At 41.4% G+C, this 17,269-nt stretch overlaps 40 non-coding genes across 40 annotated transcripts; all 40 read right to left on the bottom strand.

The window, feature by feature from the left end:
- Positions 1 to 248: 248 nt before the first annotated feature.
- LOC137505017 (U5 spliceosomal RNA) lies at positions 249 to 365 on the bottom strand. The gene has a single exon (XR_011019640.1). It is a non-coding gene; the product is annotated as a U5 spliceosomal RNA (small nuclear RNA).
- A 315-nt stretch (positions 366 to 680) lies between these two features.
- LOC137505335 (U5 spliceosomal RNA) lies at positions 681 to 797 on the bottom strand. Its single transcript, XR_011019954.1, has one exon. It is a non-coding gene; the product is annotated as a U5 spliceosomal RNA (small nuclear RNA).
- A 316-nt stretch (positions 798 to 1,113) lies between these two features.
- On the bottom strand, positions 1,114 to 1,230 carry LOC137505016 (U5 spliceosomal RNA). The gene has a single exon (XR_011019639.1). It is a non-coding gene; the product is annotated as a U5 spliceosomal RNA (small nuclear RNA).
- A 315-nt stretch (positions 1,231 to 1,545) lies between these two features.
- LOC137505015 (U5 spliceosomal RNA) lies at positions 1,546 to 1,662 on the bottom strand. The gene has a single exon (XR_011019638.1). It is a non-coding gene; the product is annotated as a U5 spliceosomal RNA (small nuclear RNA).
- A 316-nt stretch (positions 1,663 to 1,978) lies between these two features.
- On the bottom strand, positions 1,979 to 2,095 carry LOC137505014 (U5 spliceosomal RNA). The gene has a single exon (XR_011019637.1). It is a non-coding gene; the product is annotated as a U5 spliceosomal RNA (small nuclear RNA).
- A 317-nt stretch (positions 2,096 to 2,412) lies between these two features.
- LOC137505012 (U5 spliceosomal RNA) lies at positions 2,413 to 2,529 on the bottom strand. Its single transcript, XR_011019635.1, has one exon. It is a non-coding gene; the product is annotated as a U5 spliceosomal RNA (small nuclear RNA).
- Positions 2,530 to 2,845: 316 nt separating this feature from the next.
- On the bottom strand, positions 2,846 to 2,962 carry LOC137505011 (U5 spliceosomal RNA). The gene has a single exon (XR_011019634.1). It is a non-coding gene; the product is annotated as a U5 spliceosomal RNA (small nuclear RNA).
- Positions 2,963 to 3,277: 315 nt separating this feature from the next.
- Positions 3,278 to 3,394, bottom strand: LOC137505010 (U5 spliceosomal RNA). The gene has a single exon (XR_011019633.1). It is a non-coding gene; the product is annotated as a U5 spliceosomal RNA (small nuclear RNA).
- A 315-nt stretch (positions 3,395 to 3,709) lies between these two features.
- LOC137505404 (U5 spliceosomal RNA) lies at positions 3,710 to 3,826 on the bottom strand. Its single transcript, XR_011020021.1, has one exon. It is a non-coding gene; the product is annotated as a U5 spliceosomal RNA (small nuclear RNA).
- Positions 3,827 to 4,141: 315 nt separating this feature from the next.
- On the bottom strand, positions 4,142 to 4,258 carry LOC137505009 (U5 spliceosomal RNA). Its single transcript, XR_011019632.1, has one exon. It is a non-coding gene; the product is annotated as a U5 spliceosomal RNA (small nuclear RNA).
- Positions 4,259 to 4,573: 315 nt separating this feature from the next.
- On the bottom strand, positions 4,574 to 4,690 carry LOC137505008 (U5 spliceosomal RNA). The gene has a single exon (XR_011019631.1). It is a non-coding gene; the product is annotated as a U5 spliceosomal RNA (small nuclear RNA).
- Positions 4,691 to 5,005: 315 nt separating this feature from the next.
- On the bottom strand, positions 5,006 to 5,122 carry LOC137505007 (U5 spliceosomal RNA). The gene has a single exon (XR_011019630.1). It is a non-coding gene; the product is annotated as a U5 spliceosomal RNA (small nuclear RNA).
- Positions 5,123 to 5,437: 315 nt separating this feature from the next.
- Positions 5,438 to 5,554, bottom strand: LOC137505006 (U5 spliceosomal RNA). Its single transcript, XR_011019629.1, has one exon. It is a non-coding gene; the product is annotated as a U5 spliceosomal RNA (small nuclear RNA).
- A 315-nt stretch (positions 5,555 to 5,869) lies between these two features.
- LOC137505334 (U5 spliceosomal RNA) lies at positions 5,870 to 5,986 on the bottom strand. The gene has a single exon (XR_011019953.1). It is a non-coding gene; the product is annotated as a U5 spliceosomal RNA (small nuclear RNA).
- Positions 5,987 to 6,302: 316 nt separating this feature from the next.
- LOC137505005 (U5 spliceosomal RNA) lies at positions 6,303 to 6,419 on the bottom strand. Its single transcript, XR_011019628.1, has one exon. It is a non-coding gene; the product is annotated as a U5 spliceosomal RNA (small nuclear RNA).
- Positions 6,420 to 6,734: 315 nt separating this feature from the next.
- On the bottom strand, positions 6,735 to 6,851 carry LOC137505004 (U5 spliceosomal RNA). The gene has a single exon (XR_011019627.1). It is a non-coding gene; the product is annotated as a U5 spliceosomal RNA (small nuclear RNA).
- Positions 6,852 to 7,167: 316 nt separating this feature from the next.
- Positions 7,168 to 7,284, bottom strand: LOC137505003 (U5 spliceosomal RNA). Its single transcript, XR_011019626.1, has one exon. It is a non-coding gene; the product is annotated as a U5 spliceosomal RNA (small nuclear RNA).
- Positions 7,285 to 7,600: 316 nt separating this feature from the next.
- Positions 7,601 to 7,717, bottom strand: LOC137505001 (U5 spliceosomal RNA). Its single transcript, XR_011019624.1, has one exon. It is a non-coding gene; the product is annotated as a U5 spliceosomal RNA (small nuclear RNA).
- A 316-nt stretch (positions 7,718 to 8,033) lies between these two features.
- Positions 8,034 to 8,150, bottom strand: LOC137505279 (U5 spliceosomal RNA). The gene has a single exon (XR_011019899.1). It is a non-coding gene; the product is annotated as a U5 spliceosomal RNA (small nuclear RNA).
- Positions 8,151 to 8,465: 315 nt separating this feature from the next.
- On the bottom strand, positions 8,466 to 8,582 carry LOC137505000 (U5 spliceosomal RNA). Its single transcript, XR_011019623.1, has one exon. It is a non-coding gene; the product is annotated as a U5 spliceosomal RNA (small nuclear RNA).
- Positions 8,583 to 8,897: 315 nt separating this feature from the next.
- LOC137504999 (U5 spliceosomal RNA) lies at positions 8,898 to 9,014 on the bottom strand. The gene has a single exon (XR_011019622.1). It is a non-coding gene; the product is annotated as a U5 spliceosomal RNA (small nuclear RNA).
- A 316-nt stretch (positions 9,015 to 9,330) lies between these two features.
- LOC137504998 (U5 spliceosomal RNA) lies at positions 9,331 to 9,447 on the bottom strand. Its single transcript, XR_011019621.1, has one exon. It is a non-coding gene; the product is annotated as a U5 spliceosomal RNA (small nuclear RNA).
- Positions 9,448 to 9,762: 315 nt separating this feature from the next.
- LOC137504997 (U5 spliceosomal RNA) lies at positions 9,763 to 9,879 on the bottom strand. The gene has a single exon (XR_011019620.1). It is a non-coding gene; the product is annotated as a U5 spliceosomal RNA (small nuclear RNA).
- Positions 9,880 to 10,194: 315 nt separating this feature from the next.
- LOC137504996 (U5 spliceosomal RNA) lies at positions 10,195 to 10,311 on the bottom strand. Its single transcript, XR_011019619.1, has one exon. It is a non-coding gene; the product is annotated as a U5 spliceosomal RNA (small nuclear RNA).
- Positions 10,312 to 10,626: 315 nt separating this feature from the next.
- On the bottom strand, positions 10,627 to 10,743 carry LOC137504995 (U5 spliceosomal RNA). The gene has a single exon (XR_011019618.1). It is a non-coding gene; the product is annotated as a U5 spliceosomal RNA (small nuclear RNA).
- Positions 10,744 to 11,058: 315 nt separating this feature from the next.
- LOC137504994 (U5 spliceosomal RNA) lies at positions 11,059 to 11,175 on the bottom strand. The gene has a single exon (XR_011019617.1). It is a non-coding gene; the product is annotated as a U5 spliceosomal RNA (small nuclear RNA).
- Positions 11,176 to 11,490: 315 nt separating this feature from the next.
- Positions 11,491 to 11,607, bottom strand: LOC137504993 (U5 spliceosomal RNA). The gene has a single exon (XR_011019616.1). It is a non-coding gene; the product is annotated as a U5 spliceosomal RNA (small nuclear RNA).
- A 315-nt stretch (positions 11,608 to 11,922) lies between these two features.
- LOC137504992 (U5 spliceosomal RNA) lies at positions 11,923 to 12,039 on the bottom strand. The gene has a single exon (XR_011019615.1). It is a non-coding gene; the product is annotated as a U5 spliceosomal RNA (small nuclear RNA).
- Positions 12,040 to 12,354: 315 nt separating this feature from the next.
- On the bottom strand, positions 12,355 to 12,471 carry LOC137504990 (U5 spliceosomal RNA). Its single transcript, XR_011019613.1, has one exon. It is a non-coding gene; the product is annotated as a U5 spliceosomal RNA (small nuclear RNA).
- Positions 12,472 to 12,787: 316 nt separating this feature from the next.
- Positions 12,788 to 12,904, bottom strand: LOC137505278 (U5 spliceosomal RNA). Its single transcript, XR_011019898.1, has one exon. It is a non-coding gene; the product is annotated as a U5 spliceosomal RNA (small nuclear RNA).
- A 315-nt stretch (positions 12,905 to 13,219) lies between these two features.
- Positions 13,220 to 13,336, bottom strand: LOC137505323 (U5 spliceosomal RNA). Its single transcript, XR_011019942.1, has one exon. It is a non-coding gene; the product is annotated as a U5 spliceosomal RNA (small nuclear RNA).
- Positions 13,337 to 13,652: 316 nt separating this feature from the next.
- LOC137504989 (U5 spliceosomal RNA) lies at positions 13,653 to 13,769 on the bottom strand. The gene has a single exon (XR_011019612.1). It is a non-coding gene; the product is annotated as a U5 spliceosomal RNA (small nuclear RNA).
- Positions 13,770 to 14,084: 315 nt separating this feature from the next.
- LOC137504988 (U5 spliceosomal RNA) lies at positions 14,085 to 14,201 on the bottom strand. Its single transcript, XR_011019611.1, has one exon. It is a non-coding gene; the product is annotated as a U5 spliceosomal RNA (small nuclear RNA).
- Positions 14,202 to 14,516: 315 nt separating this feature from the next.
- On the bottom strand, positions 14,517 to 14,633 carry LOC137504987 (U5 spliceosomal RNA). Its single transcript, XR_011019610.1, has one exon. It is a non-coding gene; the product is annotated as a U5 spliceosomal RNA (small nuclear RNA).
- A 315-nt stretch (positions 14,634 to 14,948) lies between these two features.
- On the bottom strand, positions 14,949 to 15,065 carry LOC137505333 (U5 spliceosomal RNA). The gene has a single exon (XR_011019952.1). It is a non-coding gene; the product is annotated as a U5 spliceosomal RNA (small nuclear RNA).
- A 316-nt stretch (positions 15,066 to 15,381) lies between these two features.
- On the bottom strand, positions 15,382 to 15,498 carry LOC137504986 (U5 spliceosomal RNA). The gene has a single exon (XR_011019609.1). It is a non-coding gene; the product is annotated as a U5 spliceosomal RNA (small nuclear RNA).
- Positions 15,499 to 15,813: 315 nt separating this feature from the next.
- Positions 15,814 to 15,930, bottom strand: LOC137504985 (U5 spliceosomal RNA). The gene has a single exon (XR_011019608.1). It is a non-coding gene; the product is annotated as a U5 spliceosomal RNA (small nuclear RNA).
- Positions 15,931 to 16,246: 316 nt separating this feature from the next.
- LOC137504984 (U5 spliceosomal RNA) lies at positions 16,247 to 16,363 on the bottom strand. The gene has a single exon (XR_011019607.1). It is a non-coding gene; the product is annotated as a U5 spliceosomal RNA (small nuclear RNA).
- Positions 16,364 to 16,678: 315 nt separating this feature from the next.
- On the bottom strand, positions 16,679 to 16,795 carry LOC137504983 (U5 spliceosomal RNA). Its single transcript, XR_011019606.1, has one exon. It is a non-coding gene; the product is annotated as a U5 spliceosomal RNA (small nuclear RNA).
- Positions 16,796 to 17,110: 315 nt separating this feature from the next.
- LOC137505261 (U5 spliceosomal RNA) lies at positions 17,111 to 17,227 on the bottom strand. The gene has a single exon (XR_011019882.1). It is a non-coding gene; the product is annotated as a U5 spliceosomal RNA (small nuclear RNA).
- Between the last annotated feature and the right edge of the window lie 42 nt (positions 17,228 to 17,269).

The raw sequence follows: 17,269 nt of genomic DNA, 5'->3' as shown, positions 1-17,269 counted from the left end.
ATTGATTAGCCAGTGATATCTAAAAAAAAAAGGTTGGCAGAAGATTCTAGGTTAGGGCTGTAGGCTAAAGCATAAACTCAGTAAATTGCAGATTATAAACACATTTATGAACAGCTGACTCTGTCACAAGAGTCAAACTTACCACACTGGCGGCAGGCTCCTTTGCATATATTCAAATGAGCACCCGCCAAACCAGGTTCCACGCTCAACGTGATACATTTTTGCTGCTATTATTATACTTGCAAAGAAACCCCAGAAGGCTGGGGCAATCAAAAATTGGAAATACAACTCAGTTTTCTTTCTCTCCACGGAAATCTTTAGTAAAAGGCGAAAGATTTGTACGTTCTGAAGAGAAAACAGAGCATAACCCAATGTAAGGCTATTCTCTCGGGTGGCTCCAGGGTCAGTCGAAACAACTGTGGGTGATCTGAGATTGATTAGCCAGTGATATCTAAAAAAAAAAGGTTGGCAGAAGATTCTAGGTTAGGGCTGTAGGCTAAAGCATAAACTCAGTAAATTGCAGATTATAAACACATTTATGAACAGCTGACTCTGTCACAAGAGTCAAACTTACCACAATGGCGGCAGGCTCCTTTGCATATATTCAAATGAGCACCCGCCAAACCAGGTTCCACGCTCAACGTGATACATTTTTGCTGCTATTATTATACTTGCAAAGAAACCCCAGAAGGCTGGGGCAATCAATAATTGGAAATACAACTCAGTTTTCTTTCTCTCCACGGAAATCTTTAGTAAAAGGCGAAAGATTTGTACGTTCTGAAGAGAAAACAGAGCATAACCCAATGTAAGGCTATTCTCTCGGGTGGCTCCAGGGTCAGTCGAAACAACTGTGGGTGATCTGAGATTGATTAGCCAGTGATATCTAAAAAAAAAAAGGTTGGCAGAAGATTCTAGGTTAGGGCTGTAGGCTAAAGCATAAACTCAGTAAATTGCAGATTATAAACACATTTATGAACAGCTGACTCTGTCACAAGAGTCAAACTTACCACACTGGCGGCAGGCTCCTTTGCATATATTCAAATGAGCACCCGCCAAACCAGGTTCCACGCTCAACGTGATACATTTTTGCTGCTATTATTATACTTGCAAAGAAACCCCAGAAGGCTGGGGCAATCAAAAATTGGAAATACAACTCAGTTTTCTTTCTCTCCACGGAAATCTTTAGTAAAAGGCGAAAGATTTGTACGTTCTGAAGAGAAAACAGAGCATAACCCAATGTAAGGCTATTCTCTCGGGTGGCTCCAGGGTCAGTCGAAACAACTGTGGGTGATCTGAGATTGATTAGCCAGTGATATCTAAAAAAAAAAGGTTGGCAGAAGATTCTAGGTTAGGGCTGTAGGCTAAAGCATAAACTCAGTAAATTGCAGATTATAAACACATTTATGAACAGCTGACTCTGTCACAAGAGTCAAACTTACCACACTGGCGGCAGGCTCCTTTGCATATATTCAAATGAGCACCCGCCGAACCAGGTTCCACGCTCAACGTGATACATTTTTGCTGCTATTATTATACTTGCAAAGAAACCCCAGAAGGCTGGGGCAATCAAAAATTGGAAATACAACTCAGTTTTCTTTCTCTCCACGGAAATCTTTAGTAAAAGGCGAAAGATTTGTACGTTCTGAAGAGAAAACAGAGCATAACCCAATGTAAGGCTATTCTCTCGGGTGGCTCCAGGGTCAGTCGAAACAACTGTGGGTGATCTGAGATTGATTAGCCAGTGATATCTAAAAAAAAAAAGGTTGGCAGAAGATTCTAGGTTAGGGCTGTAGGCTAAAGCATAAACTCAGTAAATTGCAGATTATAAACACATTTATGAACAGCTGACTCTGTCACAAGAGTCAAACTTACCACACTGGCGGCAGGCTCCTTTGCATATATTCAAATGAGCACCCGCCAAACCAGGTTCCACGCTCAACGTGATACATTTTTGCTGCTATTATTATACTTGCAAAGAAACCCCAGAAGGCTGGGGCAATCAAAAATTGGAAATACAACTCAGTTTTCTTTCTCTCCACGGAAATCTTTAGTAAAAGGCGAAAGATTTGTACGTTCTGAAGAGAAAACAGAGCATAACCCAATGTAAGGCTATTCTCTCGGGTGGCTCCAGGGTCAGTCGAAACAACTGTGGGTGATCTGAGATTGATTAGCCAGTGATATCTAAAAAAAAAAAAGGTTGGCAGAAGATTCTAGGTTAGGGCTGTAGGCTAAAGCATAAACTCAGTAAATTGCAGATTATAAACACATTTATGAACAGCTGACTCTGTCACAAGAGTCAAACTTACCACACTGGCGGCAGGCTCCTTTGCATATATTCAAATGAGCACCCGCCAAACCAGGTTCCACGCTCAACGTGATACATTTTTGCTGCTATTATTATACTTGCAAAGAAACCCCAGAAGGCTGGGGCAATCAAAAATTGGAAATACAACTCAGTTTTCTTTCTCTCCACGGAAATCTTTAGTAAAAGGCGAAAGATTTGTACGTTCTGAAGAGAAAACAGAGCATAACCCAATGTAAGGCTATTCTCTCGGGTGGCTCCAGGGTCAGTCGAAACAACTGTGGGTGATCTGAGATTGATTAGCCAGTGATATCTAAAAAAAAAAAGGTTGGCAGAAGATTCTAGGTTAGGGCTGTAGGCTAAAGCATAAACTCAGTAAATTGCAGATTATAAACACATTTATGAACAGCTGACTCTGTCACAAGAGTCAAACTTACCACACTGGCGGCAGGCTCCTTTGCATATATTCAAATGAGCACCCGCCAAACCAGGTTCCACGCTCAACGTGATACATTTTTGCTGCTATTATTATACTTGCAAAGAAACCCCAGAAGGCTGGGGCAATCAAAAATTGGAAATACAACTCAGTTTTCTTTCTCTCCACGGAAATCTTTAGTAAAAGGCGAAAGATTTGTACGTTCTGAAGAGAAAACAGAGCATAACCCAATGTAAGGCTATTCTCTCGGGTGGCTCCAGGGTCAGTCGAAACAACTGTGGGTGATCTGAGATTGATTAGCCAGTGATATCTAAAAAAAAAAGGTTGGCAGAAGATTCTAGGTTAGGGCTGTAGGCTAAAGCATAAACTCAGTAAATTGCAGATTATAAACACATTTATGAACAGCTGACTCTGTCACAAGAGTCAAACTTACCACACTGGCGGCAGGCTCCTTTGCATATATTCAAATGAGCACCCGCCAAACCAGGTTCCACGCTCAACGTGATACATTTTTGCTGCTATTATTATACTTGCAAAGAAACCCCAGAAGGCTGGGGCAATCAAAAATTGGAAATACAACTCAGTTTTCTTTCTCTCCACGGAAATCTTTAGTAAAAGGCGAAAGATTTGTACGTTCTGAAGAGAAAACAGAGCATAACCCAATGTAAGGCTATTCTCTCGGGTGGCTCCAGGGTCAGTCGAAACAACTGTGGGTGATCTGAGATTGATTAGCCAGTGATATCTAAAAAAAAAAGGTTGGCAGAAGATTCTAGGTTAGGGCTGTAGGCTAAAGCATAAACTCAGTAAATTGCAGATTATAAACACATTTATGAACAGCTGACTCTGTCACAAGAGTCAAACTTACCACACTGGCGGCAGGCTCCTTTGCATATATTCAAATGAGCACCCGCCAAACCAGGTTCCACGCTCAACGTGATACATTTTTGCTGCTATTATTATACTTGCAAAGAAACCCCAGAAGGCTGGGGCAATCAAAAATTGGAAATACAACTCAGTTTTCTTTCTCTCCACGGAAATCTTTAGTAAAAGGCGAAAGATTTGTACGTTCTGAAGACAAAACAGAGCATAACCCAATGTAAGGCTATTCTCTCGGGTGGCTCCAGGGTCAGTCGAAACAACTGTGGGTGATCTGAGATTGATTAGCCAGTGATATCTAAAAAAAAAAGGTTGGCAGAAGATTCTAGGTTAGGGCTGTAGGCTAAAGCATAAACTCAGTAAATTGCAGATTATAAACACATTTATGAACAGCTGACTCTGTCACAAGAGTCAAACTTACCACACTGGCGGCAGGCTCCTTTGCATATATTCAAATGAGCACCCGCCAAACCAGGTTCCACGCTCAACGTGATACATTTTTGCTGCTATTATTATACTTGCAAAGAAACCCCAGAAGGCTGGGGCAATCAAAAATTGGAAATACAACTCAGTTTTCTTTCTCTCCACGGAAATCTTTAGTAAAAGGCGAAAGATTTGTACGTTCTGAAGAGAAAACAGAGCATAACCCAATGTAAGGCTATTCTCTCGGGTGGCTCCAGGGTCAGTCGAAACAACTGTGGGTGATCTGAGATTGATTAGCCAGTGATATCTAAAAAAAAAAGGTTGGCAGAAGATTCTAGGTTAGGGCTGTAGGCTAAAGCATAAACTCAGTAAATTGCAGATTATAAACACATTTATGAACAGCTGACTCTGTCACAAGAGTCAAACTTACCACACTGGCGGCAGGCTCCTTTGCATATATTCAAATGAGCACCCGCCAAACCAGGTTCCACGCTCAACGTGATACATTTTTGCTGCTATTATTATACTTGCAAAGAAACCCCAGAAGGCTGGGGCAATCAAAAATTGGAAATACAACTCAGTTTTCTTTCTCTCCACGGAAATCTTTAGTAAAAGGCGAAAGATTTGTACGTTCTGAAGAGAAAACAGAGCATAACCCAATGTAAGGCTATTCTCTCGGGTGGCTCCAGGGTCAGTCGAAACAACTGTGGGTGATCTGAGATTGATTAGCCAGTGATATCTAAAAAAAAAAGGTTGGCAGAAGATTCTAGGTTAGGGCTGTAGGCTAAAGCATAAACTCAGTAAATTGCAGATTATAAACACATTTATGAACAGCTGACTCTGTCACAAGAGTCAAACTTACCACACTGGCGGCAGGCTCCTTTGCATATATTCAAATGAGCACCCGCCAAACCAGGTTCCACGCTCAACGTGATACATTTTTGCTGCTATTATTATACTTGCAAAGAAACCCCAGAAGGCTGGGGCAATCAAAAATTGGAAATACAACTCAGTTTTCTTTCTCTCCACGGAAATCTTTAGTAAAAGGCGAAAGATTTGTACGTTCTGAAGAGAAAACAGAGCATAACCCAATGTAAGGCTATTCTCTCGGGTGGCTCCAGGGTCAGTCGAAACAACTGTGGGTGATCTGAGATTGATTAGCCAGTGATATCTAAAAAAGAAAGGTTGGCAGAAGATTCTAGGTTAGGGCTGTAGGCTAAAGCATAAACTCAGTAAATTGCAGATTATAAACACATTTATGAACAGCTGACTCTGTCACAAGAGTCAAACTTACCACACTGGCGGCAGGCTCCTTTGCATATATTCAAATGAGCACCCGCCAAACCAGGTTCCACGCTCAACGTGATACATTTTTGCTGCTATTATTATACTTGCAAAGAAACCCCAGAAGGCTGGGGCAATCAAAAATTGGAAATACAACTCAGTTTTCTTTCTCTCCACGGAAATCTTTAGTAAAAGGCGAAAGATTTGTACGTTCTGAAGAGAAAACAGAGCATAACCCAATGTAAGGCTATTCTCTCGGGTGGCTCCAGGGTCAGTCGAAACAACTGTGGGTGATCTGAGATTGATTAGCCAGTGATATCTAAAAAAAAAAGGTTGGCAGAAGATTCTAGGTTAGGGCTGTAGGCTAAAGCATAAACTCAGTAAATTGCAGATTATAAACACATTTATGAACAGCTGACTCTGTCACAAGAGTCAAACTTACCACAATGGCGGCAGGCTCCTTTGCATATATTCAAATGAGCACCCGCCAAACCAGGTTCCACGCTCAACGTGATACATTTTTGCTGCTATTATTATACTTGCAAAGAAACCCCAGAAGGCTGGGGCAATCAATAATTGGAAATACAACTCAGTTTTCTTTCTCTCCACGGAAATCTTTAGTAAAAGGCGAAAGATTTGTACGTTCTGAAGAGAAAACAGAGCATAACCCAATGTAAGGCTATTCTCTCGGGTGGCTCCAGGGTCAGTCGAAACAACTGTGGGTGATCTGAGATTGATTAGCCAGTGATATCTAAAAAAAAAAAGGTTGGCAGAAGATTCTAGGTTAGGGCTGTAGGCTAAAGCATAAACTCAGTAAATTGCAGATTATAAACACATTTATGAACAGCTGACTCTGTCACAAGAGTCAAACTTACCACACTGGCGGCAGGCTCCTTTGCATATATTCAAATGAGCACCCGCCAAACCAGGTTCCACGCTCAACGTGATACATTTTTGCTGCTATTATTATACTTGCAAAGAAACCCCAGAAGGCTGGGGCAATCAAAAATTGGAAATACAACTCAGTTTTCTTTCTCTCCACGGAAATCTTTAGTAAAAGGCGAAAGATTTGTACGTTCTGAAGAGAAAACAGAGCATAACCCAATTTAAGGCTATTCTCTCGGGTGGCTCCAGGGTCAGTCGAAACAACTGTGGGTGATCTGAGATTGATTAGCCAGTGATATCTAAAAAAAAAAGGTTGGCAGAAGATTCTAGGTTAGGGCTGTAGGCTAAAGCATAAACTCAGTAAATTGCAGATTATAAACACATTTATAAACAGCTGACTCTGTCACAAGAGTCAAACTTACCACACTGGCGGCAGGCTCCTTTGCATATATTCAAATGAGCACCCGCCAAACCAGGTTCCACGCTCAACGTGATACATTTTTGCTGCTATTATTATACTTGCAAAGAAACCCCAGAAGGCTGGGGCAATCAAAAATTGGAAATACAACTCAGTTTTCTTTCTCTCCACGGAAATCTTTAGTAAAAGGCGAAAGATTTGTACGTTCTGAAGAGAAAACAGAGCATAACCCAATGTAAGGCTATTCTCTCGGGTGGCTCCAGGGTCAGTCGAAACAACTGTGGGTGATCTGAGATTGATTAGCCAGTGATATCTAAAAAAAAAAAGGTTGGCAGAAGATTCTAGGTTAGGGCTGTAGGCTAAAGCATAAACTCAGTAAATTGCAGATTATAAACACATTTATGAACAGCTGACTCTGTCACAAGAGTCAAACTTACCACACTGGCGGCAGGCTCCTTTGCATATATTCAAATGAGCACCCGCCAAACCAGGTTCCACGCTCAACGTGATACATTTTTGCTGCTATTATTATACTTGCAAAGAAACCCCAGAAGGCTGGGGCAATCAAAAATTGGAAATACAACTCAGTTTTCTTTCTCTCCACGGAAATCTTTAGTAAAAGGCGAAAGATTTGTACGTTCTGAAGAGAAAACAGAGCATAACCCAATGTAAGGCTATTCTCTCGGGTGGCTCCAGGGTCAGTCGAAACAACTGTGGGTGATCTGAGATTGATTAGCCAGTGATATCTAAAAAAAAAAAGGTTGGCAGAAGATTCTAGGTTAGGGCTGTAGGCTAAAGCATAAACTCAGTAAATTGCAGATTATAAACACATTTATGAACAGCTGACTCTGTCACAAGAGTCAAACTTACCACACTGGCGGCAGGCTCCTTTGCATATATTCAAATGAGCACCCGCCAAACTAGGTTCCACGCTCAACGTGATACATTTTTGCTGCTATTATTATACTTGCAAAGAAACCCCAGAAGGCTGGGGCAATCAAAAATTGGAAATACAACTCAGTTTTCTTTCTCTCCACGGAAATCTTTAGTAAAAGGCGAAAGATTTGTACGTTCTGAAGAGAAAACAGAGCATAACCCAATGTAAGGCTATTCTCTCGGGTGGCTCCAGGGTCAGTCGAAACAACTGTGGGTGATCTGAGATTGATTAGCCAGTGATATCTAAAAAAAAAAAGGTTGGCAGAAGATTCTAGGTTAGGGCTGTAGGCTAAAGCATAAACTCAGTAAATTGCAGATTATAAACACATTTATGAACAGCTGACTCTGTCACAAGAGTCAAACTTACCACACTGGCGGCAGGCTCCTTTGCATATATTCAAATGAGCACCCGCCAAACCAGGTTCCACGCTCAACGTGATACATTTTTGCTGCTATTATTATACTTGCAAAGAAACCCCAGAAGGCTGGGGCAATCAAAAATTGGAAATACAACTCAGTTTTCTTTCTCTCCACGGAAATCTTTAGTAAAAGGCGAAAGATTTGTACGTTCTGAAGAGAAAACGGAGCATAACCCAATGTAAGGCTATTCTCTCGGGTGGCTCCAGGGTCAGTCGAAACAACTGTGGGTGATCTGAGATTGATTAGCCAGTGATATCTAAAAAAAAAAGGTTGGCAGAAGATTCTAGGTTAGGGCTGTAGGCTAAAGCATAAACTCAGTAAATTGCAGATTATAAACACATTTATGAACAGCTGACTCTGTCACAAGAGTCAAACTTACCACACTGGCGGCAGGCTCCTTTGCATATATTCAAATGAGCACCCGCCAAACCAGGTTCCACGCTCAACGTGATACATTTTTGCTGCTATTATTATACTTGCAAAGAAACCCCAGAAGGCTGGGGCAATCAAAAATTGGAAATACAACTCAGTTTTCTTTCTCTCCACGGAAATCTTTAGTAAAAGGCGAAAGATTTGTACGTTCTGAAGAGAAAACAGAGCATAACCCAATGTAAGGCTATTCTCTCGGGTGGCTCCAGGGTCAGTCGAAACAACTGTGGGTGATCTGAGATTGATTAGCCAGTGATATCTAAAAAAAAAAGGTTGGCAGAAGATTCTAGGTTAGGGCTGTAGGCTAAAGCATAAACTCAGTAAATTGCAGATTATAAACACATTTATGAACAGCTGACTCTGTCACAAGAGTCAAACTTACCACACTGGCGGCAGGCTCCTTTGCATATATTCAAATGAGCACCCGCCAAACCAGGTTCCACGCTCAACGTGATACATTTTTGCTGCTATTATTATACTTGCAAAGAAACCCCAGAAGGCTGGGGCAATCAAAAATTGGAAATACAACTCAGTTTTCTTTCTCTCCACGGAAATCTTTAGTAAAAGGCGAAAGATTTGTACGTTCTGAAGAGAAAACAGAGCATAACCCAATGTAAGGCTATTCTCTCGGGTGGCTCCAGGGTCAGTCGAAACAACTGTGGGTGATCTGAGATTGATTAGCCAGTGATATCTAAAAAAAAAAAGGTTGGCAGAAGATTCTAGGTTAGGGCTGTAGGCTAAAGCATAAACTCAGTAAATTGCAGATTATAAACACATTTATGAACAGCTGACTCTGTCACAAGAGTCAAACTTACCACACTGGCGGCAGGCTCCTTTGCATATATTCAAATGAGCACCCGCCAAACCAGGTTCCACGCTCAACGTGATACATTTTTGCTGCTATTATTATACTTGCAAAGAAACCCCAGAAGGCTGGGGCAATCAAAAATTGGAAATACAACTCAGTTTTCTTTCTCTCCACGGAAATCTTTAGTAAAAGGCGAAAGATTTGTACGTTCTGAAGAGAAAACAGAGCATAACCCAATGTAAGGCTATTCTCTCGGGTGGCTCCAGGGTCAGTCGAAACAACTGTGGGTGATCTGAGATTGATTAGCCAGTGATATCTAAAAAAAAAAGGTTGGCAGAAGATTCTAGGTTAGGGCTGTAGGCTAAAGCATAAACTCAGTAAATTGCAGATTATAAACACATTTATGAACAGCTGACTCTGTCACAAGAGTCAAACTTACCACACTGGCGGCAGGCTCCTTTGCATATATTCAAATGAGCACCCGCCAAACCAGGTTCCACGCTCAACGTGATACATTTTTGCTGCTATTATTATACTTGCAAAGAAACCCCAGAAGGCTGGGGCAATCAAAAATTGGAAATACAACTCAGTTTTCTTTCTCTCCACGGAAATCTTTAGTAAAAGGCGAAAGATTTGTACGTTCTGAAGAGAAAACAGAGCATAACCCAATGTAAGGCTATTCTCTCGGGTGGCTCCAGGGTCAGTCGAAACAACTGTGGGTGATCTGAGATTGATTAGCCAGTGATATCTAAAAAAAAAAGGTTGGCAGAAGATTCTAGGTTAGGGCTGTAGGCTAAAGCATAAACTCAGTAAATTGCAGATTATAAACACATTTATGAACAGCTGACTCTGTCACAAGAGTCAAACTTACCACACTGGCGGCAGGCTCCTTTGCATATATTCAAATGAGCACCCGCCAAACCAGGTTCCACGCTCAACGTGATACATTTTTGCTGCTATTATTATACTTGCAAAGAAACCCCAGAAGGCTGGGGCAATCAAAAATTGGAAATACAACTCAGTTTTCTTTCTCTCCACGGAAATCTTTAGTAAAAGGCGAAAGATTTGTACGTTCTGAAGAGAAAACAGAGCATAACCCAATGTAAGGCTATTCTCTCGGGTGGCTCCAGGGTCAGTCGAAACAACTGTGGGTGATCTGAGATTGATTAGCCAGTGATATCTAAAAAAAAAAGGTTGGCAGAAGATTCTAGGTTAGGGCTGTAGGCTAAAGCATAAACTCAGTAAATTGCAGATTATAAACACATTTATGAACAGCTGACTCTGTCACAAGAGTCAAACTTACCACACTGGCGGCAGGCTCCTTTGCATATATTCAAATGAGCACCCGCCAAACCAGGTTCCACGCTCAACGTGATACATTTTTGCTGCTATTATTATACTTGCAAAGAAACCCCAGAAGGCTGGGGCAATCAAAAATTGGAAATACAACTCAGTTTTCTTTCTCTCCACGGAAATCTTTAGTAAAAGGCGAAAGATTTGTACGTTCTGAAGAGAAAACAGAGCATAACCCAATGTAAGGCTATTCTCTCGGGTGGCTCCAGGGTCAGTCGAAACAACTGTGGGTGATCTGAGATTAATTAGCCAGTGATATCTAAAAAAAAAAGGTTGGCAGAAGATTCTAGGTTAGGGCTGTAGGCTAAAGCATAAACTCAGTAAATTGCAGATTATAAACACATTTATGAACAGCTGACTCTGTCACAAGAGTCAAACTTACCACACTGGCGGCAGGCTCCTTTGCATATATTCAAATGAGCACCCGCCAAACCAGGTTCCACGCTCAACGTGATACTTTTTTGCTGCTATTATTATACTTGCAAAGAAACCCCAGAAGGCTGGGGCAATCAAAAATTGGAAATACAACTCAGTTTTCTTTCTCTCCACGGAAATCTTTAGTAAAAGGCGAAAGATTTGTACGTTCTGAAGAGAAAACAGAGCATAACCCAATGTAAGGCTATTCTCTCGGGTGGCTCCAGGGTCAGTCGAAACAACTGTGGGTGATCTGAGATTGATTAGCCAGTGATATCTAAAAAAAAAAGGTTGGCAGAAGATTCTAGGTTAGGGCTGTAGGCTAAAGCATAAACTCAGTAAATTGCAGATTATAAACACATTTATGAACAGCTGACTCTGTCACAAGAGTCAAACTTACCACACTGGCGGCAGGCTCCTTTGCATATATTCAAATGAGCACCCGCCAAACCAGGTTCCACGCTCAACGTGATACATTTTTGCTGCTATTATTATACTTGCAAAGAAACCCCAGAAGGCTGGGGCAATCAAAAATTGGAAATACAACTCAGTTTTCTTTCTCTCCACGGAAATCTTTAGTAAAAGGCGAAAGATTTGTACGTTCTGAAGAGAAAACAGAGCATAACCCAATGTAAGGCTATTCTCTCGGGTGGCTCCAGGGTCAGTCGAAACAACTGTGGGTGATCTGAGATTGATTAGCCAGTGATATCTAAAAAAAAAAGGTTGGCAGAAGATTCTAGGTTAGGGCTGTAGGCTAAAGCATAAACTCAGTAAATTGCAGATTATAAACACATTTATGAACAGCTGACTCTGTCACAAGAGTCAAACTTACCACACTGGCGGCAGGCTCCTTTGCATATATTCAAATGAGCACCCGCCAAACCAGGTTCCACGCTCAACGTGATACTTTTTTGCTGCTATTATTATACTTGCAAAGAAACCCCAGAAGGCTGGGGCAATCAAAAATTGGAAATACAACTCAGTTTTCTTTCTCTCCACGGAAATCTTTAGTAAAAGGCGAAAGATTTGTACGTTCTGAAGAGAAAACAGAGCATAACCCAATGTAAGGCTATTCTCTCGGGTGGCTCCAGGGTCAGTCGAAACAACTGTGGGTGATCTGAGATTGATTAGCCAGTGATATCTAAAAAAAAAAGGTTGGCAGAAGATTCTAGGTTAGGGCTGTAGGCTAAAGCATAAACTCAGTAAATTGCAGATTATAAACACATTTATGAACAGCTGACTCTGTCACAAGAGTCAAACTTACCACACTGGCGGCAGGCTCCTTTGCATATATTCAAATGAGCACCCGCCAAACCAGGTTCCACGCTCAACGTGATACATTTTTGCTGCTATTATTATACTTGCAAAGAAACCCCAGAAGGCTGGGGCAATCAAAAATTGGAAATACAACTCAGTTTTCTTTCTCTCCACGGAAATCTTTAGTAAAAGGCGAAAGATTTGTACGTTCTGAAGAGAAAACAGAGCATAACCCAATGTAAGGCTATTCTCTCGGGTGGCTCCAGGGTCAGTCGAAACAACTGTGGGTGATCTGAGATTGATTAGCCAGTGATATCTAAAAAAAAAAAGGTTGGCAGAAGATTCTAGGTTAGGGCTGTAGGCTAAAGCATAAACTCAGTAAATTGCAGATTATAAACACATTTATGAACAGCTGACTCTGTCACAAGAGTCAAACTTACCACACTGGCGGCAGGCTCCTTTGCATATATTCAAATGAGCACCCGCCAAACCAGGTTCCACGCTCAACGTGATACATTTTTGCTGCTATTATTATACTTGCAAAGAAACCCCAGAAGGCTGGGGCAATCAAAAATTGGAAATACAACTCAGTTTTCTTTCTCTCCACGGAAATCTTTAGTAAAAGGCGAAAGATTTGTACGTTCTGAAGAGAAAACGGAGCATAACCCAATGTAAGGCTATTCTCTCGGGTGGCTCCAGGGTCAGTCGAAACAACTGTGGGTGATCTGAGATTGATTAGCCAGTGATATCTAAAAAAAAAAGGTTGGCAGAAGATTCTAGGTTAGGGCTGTAGGCTAAAGCATAAACTCAGTAAATTGCAGATTATAAACACATTTATGAACAGCTGACTCTGTCACAAGAGTCAAACTTACCACACTGGCGGCAGGCTCCTTTGCATATATTCAAATGAGCACCCGCCAAACCAGGTTCCACGCTCAACGTGATACATTTTTGCTGCTATTATTATACTTGCAAAGAAACCCCAGAAGGCTGGGGCAATCAAAAATTGGAAATACAACTCAGTTTTCTTTCTCTCCACGGAAATCTTTAGTAAAAGGCGAAAGATTTGTACGTTCTGAAGAAAAAACAGAGCATAACCCAATGTAAGGCTATTCTCTCGGGTGGCTCCAGGGTCAGTCGAAACAACTGTGGGTGATCTGAGATTGATTAGCCAGTGATATCTAAAAAAAAAAAGGTTGGCAGAAGATTCTAGGTTAGGGCTGTAGGCTAAAGCATAAACTCAGTAAATTGCAGATTATAAACACATTTATGAACAGCTGACTCTGTCACAAGAGTCAAACTTACCACACTGGCGGCAGGCTCCTTTGCATATATTCAAATGAGCACCCGCCAAACCAGGTTCCACGCTCAACGTGATACATTTTTGCTGCTATTATTATACTTGCAAAGAAACCCCAGAAGGCTGGGGCAATCAAAAATTGGAAATACAACTCAGTTTTCTTTCTCTCCACGGAAATCTTTAGTAAAAGGCGAAAGATTTGTACGTTCTGAAGAGAAAACAGAGCATAACCCAATGTAAGGCTATTCTCTCGGGTGGCTCCAGGGTCAGTCGAAACAACTGTGGGTGATCTGAGATTGATTAGCCAGTGATATCTAAAAAAAAAAGGTTGGCAGAAGATTCTAGGTTAGGGCTGTAGGCTAAAGCATAAACTCAGTAAATTGCAGATTATAAACACATTTATGAACAGCTGACTCTGTCACAAGAGTCAAACTTACCACACTGGCGGCAGGCTCCTTTGCATATATTCAAATGAGCACCCGCCAAACCAGGTTCCACGCTCAACGTGATACATTTTTGCTGCTATTATTATACTTGCAAAGAAACCCCAGAAGGCTGGGGCAATCAAAAATTGGAAATACAACTCAGTTTTCTTTCTCTCCACGGAAATCTTTAGTAAAAGGCGAAAGATTTGTACGTTCTGAAGAGAAAACAGAGCATAACCCAATGTAAGGCTATTCTCTCGGGTGGCTCCAGGGTCAGTCGAAACAACTGTGGGTGATCTGAGATTGATTAGCCAGTGATATCTAAAAAAAAAAGGTTGGCAGAAGATTCTAGGTTAGGGCTGTAGGCTAAAGCATAAACTCAGTAAATTGCAGATTATAAACACATTTATGAACAGCTGACTCTGTCACAAGAGTCAAACTTACCACACTGGCGGCAGGCTCCTTTGCATATATTCAAATGAGCACCCGCCAAACCAGGTTCCACGCTCAACGTGATACATTTTTGCTGCTATTATTATACTTGCAAAGAAACCCCAGAAGGCTGGGGCAATCAAAAATTGGAAATACAACTCAGTTTTCTTTCTCTCCACGGAAATCTTTAGTAAAAGGCGAAAGATTTGTACGTTCTGAAGAGAAAACAGAGCATAACCCAATGTAAGGCTATTCTCTCGGGTGGCTCCAGGGTCAGTCGAAACAACTGTGGGTGATCTGACATTGATTAGCCAGTGATATCTAAAAAAAAAAGGTTGGCAGAAGATTCTAGGTTAGGGCTGTAGGCTAAAGCATAAACTCAGTAAATTGCAGATTATAAACACATTTATGAACAGCTGACTCTGTCACAAGAGTCAAACTTACCACACTGGCGGCAGGCTCCTTTGCATATATTCAAATGAGCACCCGCCAAACCAGGTTCCACGCTCAACGTGATACATTTTTGCTGCTATTATTATACTTGCAAAGAAACCCCAGAAGGCTGGGGCAATCAATAATTGGAAATACAACTCAGTTTTCTTTCTCTCCACGGAAATCTTTAGTAAAAGGCGAAAGATTTGTACGTTCTGAAGAGAAAACAGAGCATAACCCAATGTAAGGCTATTCTCTCGGGTGGCTCCAGGGTCAGTCGAAACAACTGTGGGTGATCTGAGATTGATTAGCCAGTGATATCTAAAAAAAAAAAGGTTGGCAGAAGATTCTAGGTTAGGGCTGTAGGCTAAAGCATAAACTCAGTAAATTGCAGATTATAAACACATTTATGAACAGCTGACTCTGTCACAAGAGTCAAACTTACCACACTGGCGGCAGGCTCCTTTGCATATATTCAAATGAGCACCCGCCAAACCAGGTTCCACGCTCAACGTGATACATTTTTGCTGCTATTATTATACTTGCAAAGAAACCCCAGAAGGCTGGGGCAATCAAAAATTGGAAATACAACTCAGTTTTCTTTCTCTCCACGGAAATCTTTAGTAAAAGGCGAAAGATTTGTACGTTCTGAAGAGAAAACAGAGCATAACCCAATGTAAGGCTATTCTCTCGGGTGGCTCCAGGGTCAGTCGAAACAACTGTGGGTGATCTGAGATTGATTAGCCAGTGATATCTAAAAAAAAAAGGTTGGCAGAAGATTCTAGGTTAGGGCTGTAGGCTAAAGCATAAACTCAGTAAATTGCAGATTATAAACACATTTATGAACAGCTGACTCTGTCACAAGAGTCAAACTTACCACACTGGCGGCAGGCTCCTTTGCATATATTCAAATGAGCACCCGCCAAACCAGGTTCCACGCTCAACGTGATACATTTTTGCTGCTATTATTATACTTGCAAAGAAACCCCAGAAGGCTGGGGCAATCAAAAATTGGAAATACAACTCAGTTTTCTTTCTCTCCACGGAAATCTTTAGTAAAAGGCGAAAGATTTGTACGTTCTGAAGAGAAAACAGAGCATAACCCAATGTAAGGCTATTCTCTCGGGTGGCTCCAGGGTCAGTCGAAACAACTGTGGGTGATCTGAGATTGATTAGCCAGTGATATCTAAAAAAAAAAAGGTTGGCAGAAGATTCTAGGTTAGGGCTGTAGGCTAAAGCATAAACTCAGTAAATTGCAGATTATAAACACATTTATGAACAGCTGACTCTGTCACAAGAGTCAAACTTACCACACTGGCGGCAGGCTCCTTTGCATATATTCAAATGAGCACCCGCCAAACCAGGTTCCACGCTCAACGTGATACATTTTTGCTGCTATTATTATACTTGCAAAGAAACCCCAGAAGGCTGGGGCAATCAAAAATTGGAAATACAACTCAGTTTTCTTTCTCTCCACGGAAATCTTTAGTAAAAGGCGAAAGATTTGTACGTTCTGAAGAGAAAACAGAGCATAACCCAATGTAAGGCTATTCTCTCGGGTGGCTCCAGGGTCAGTCGAAACAACTGTGGGTGATCTGAGATTGATTAGCCAGTGATATCTAAAAAAAAAAGGTTGGCAGAAGATTCTAGGTTAGGGCTGTAGGCTAAAGCATAAACTCAGTAAATTGCAGATTATAAACACATTTATGAACAGCTGACTCTGTCACAAGAGTCAAACTTACCACACTGGCGGCAGGCTCCTTTGCATATATTCAAATGAGCACCCGCCAAACCAGGTTCCACGCTCAACGTGATACATTTTTGCTGCTATTATTATACTTGCAAAGAAACCCCAGAAGGCTGGGGCAATCAAAAATTGGAAATACAACTCAGTTTTCTTTCTCTCCACGGAAATCTTTAGTAAAAGGCGAAAGATTTGTACGTTCTGAAGAGAAAACAGAGCATAACCCAATGTAAGGCTATTCTCTCGGGTGGCTCCAGGGTCAGTCGAAACAACTGTGGGTGATCTGAGATTGATTAGCCAGTGATATCTAAAAAAAAAAGGTTGGCAGAAGATTCTAGGTTAGGGCTGTAGGCTAAAGCATAAACTCAGTAAATTGCAGATTATAAACACATTTATGAACAGCTGACTCTGTCACAAGAGTCAAACTTACCACACTGGCGGCAGGCTCCTTTGCATATATTCAAATGAGCACCCGCCAAACCAGGTTCCACGCTCAACGTGATACATTTTTGCTGCTATTATTATACTTGCAAAGAAACCCCAGTAGGCTGGGGCAATCAAAAATTGGAAATACAACTCAGTTTTCTTTCTCTCCACGGAAATCTTTAGTAAAAGGCGAAAGATTTGTACGTTCTGAAGAGAAAACAGAGCATAACCCAATGTAAGGCTATTCTCTCGGGTGGCTCCAGGGTCAG

Source organism: Hyperolius riggenbachi, chromosome 4 (assembly GCF_040937935.1).
Source record: "Hyperolius riggenbachi isolate aHypRig1 chromosome 4, aHypRig1.pri, whole genome shotgun sequence".
Classification (NCBI taxonomy): Eukaryota; Metazoa; Chordata; class Amphibia; order Anura; family Hyperoliidae; genus Hyperolius; species Hyperolius riggenbachi.
This window is presented reverse-complemented; position numbering and strand designations above follow the sequence as displayed.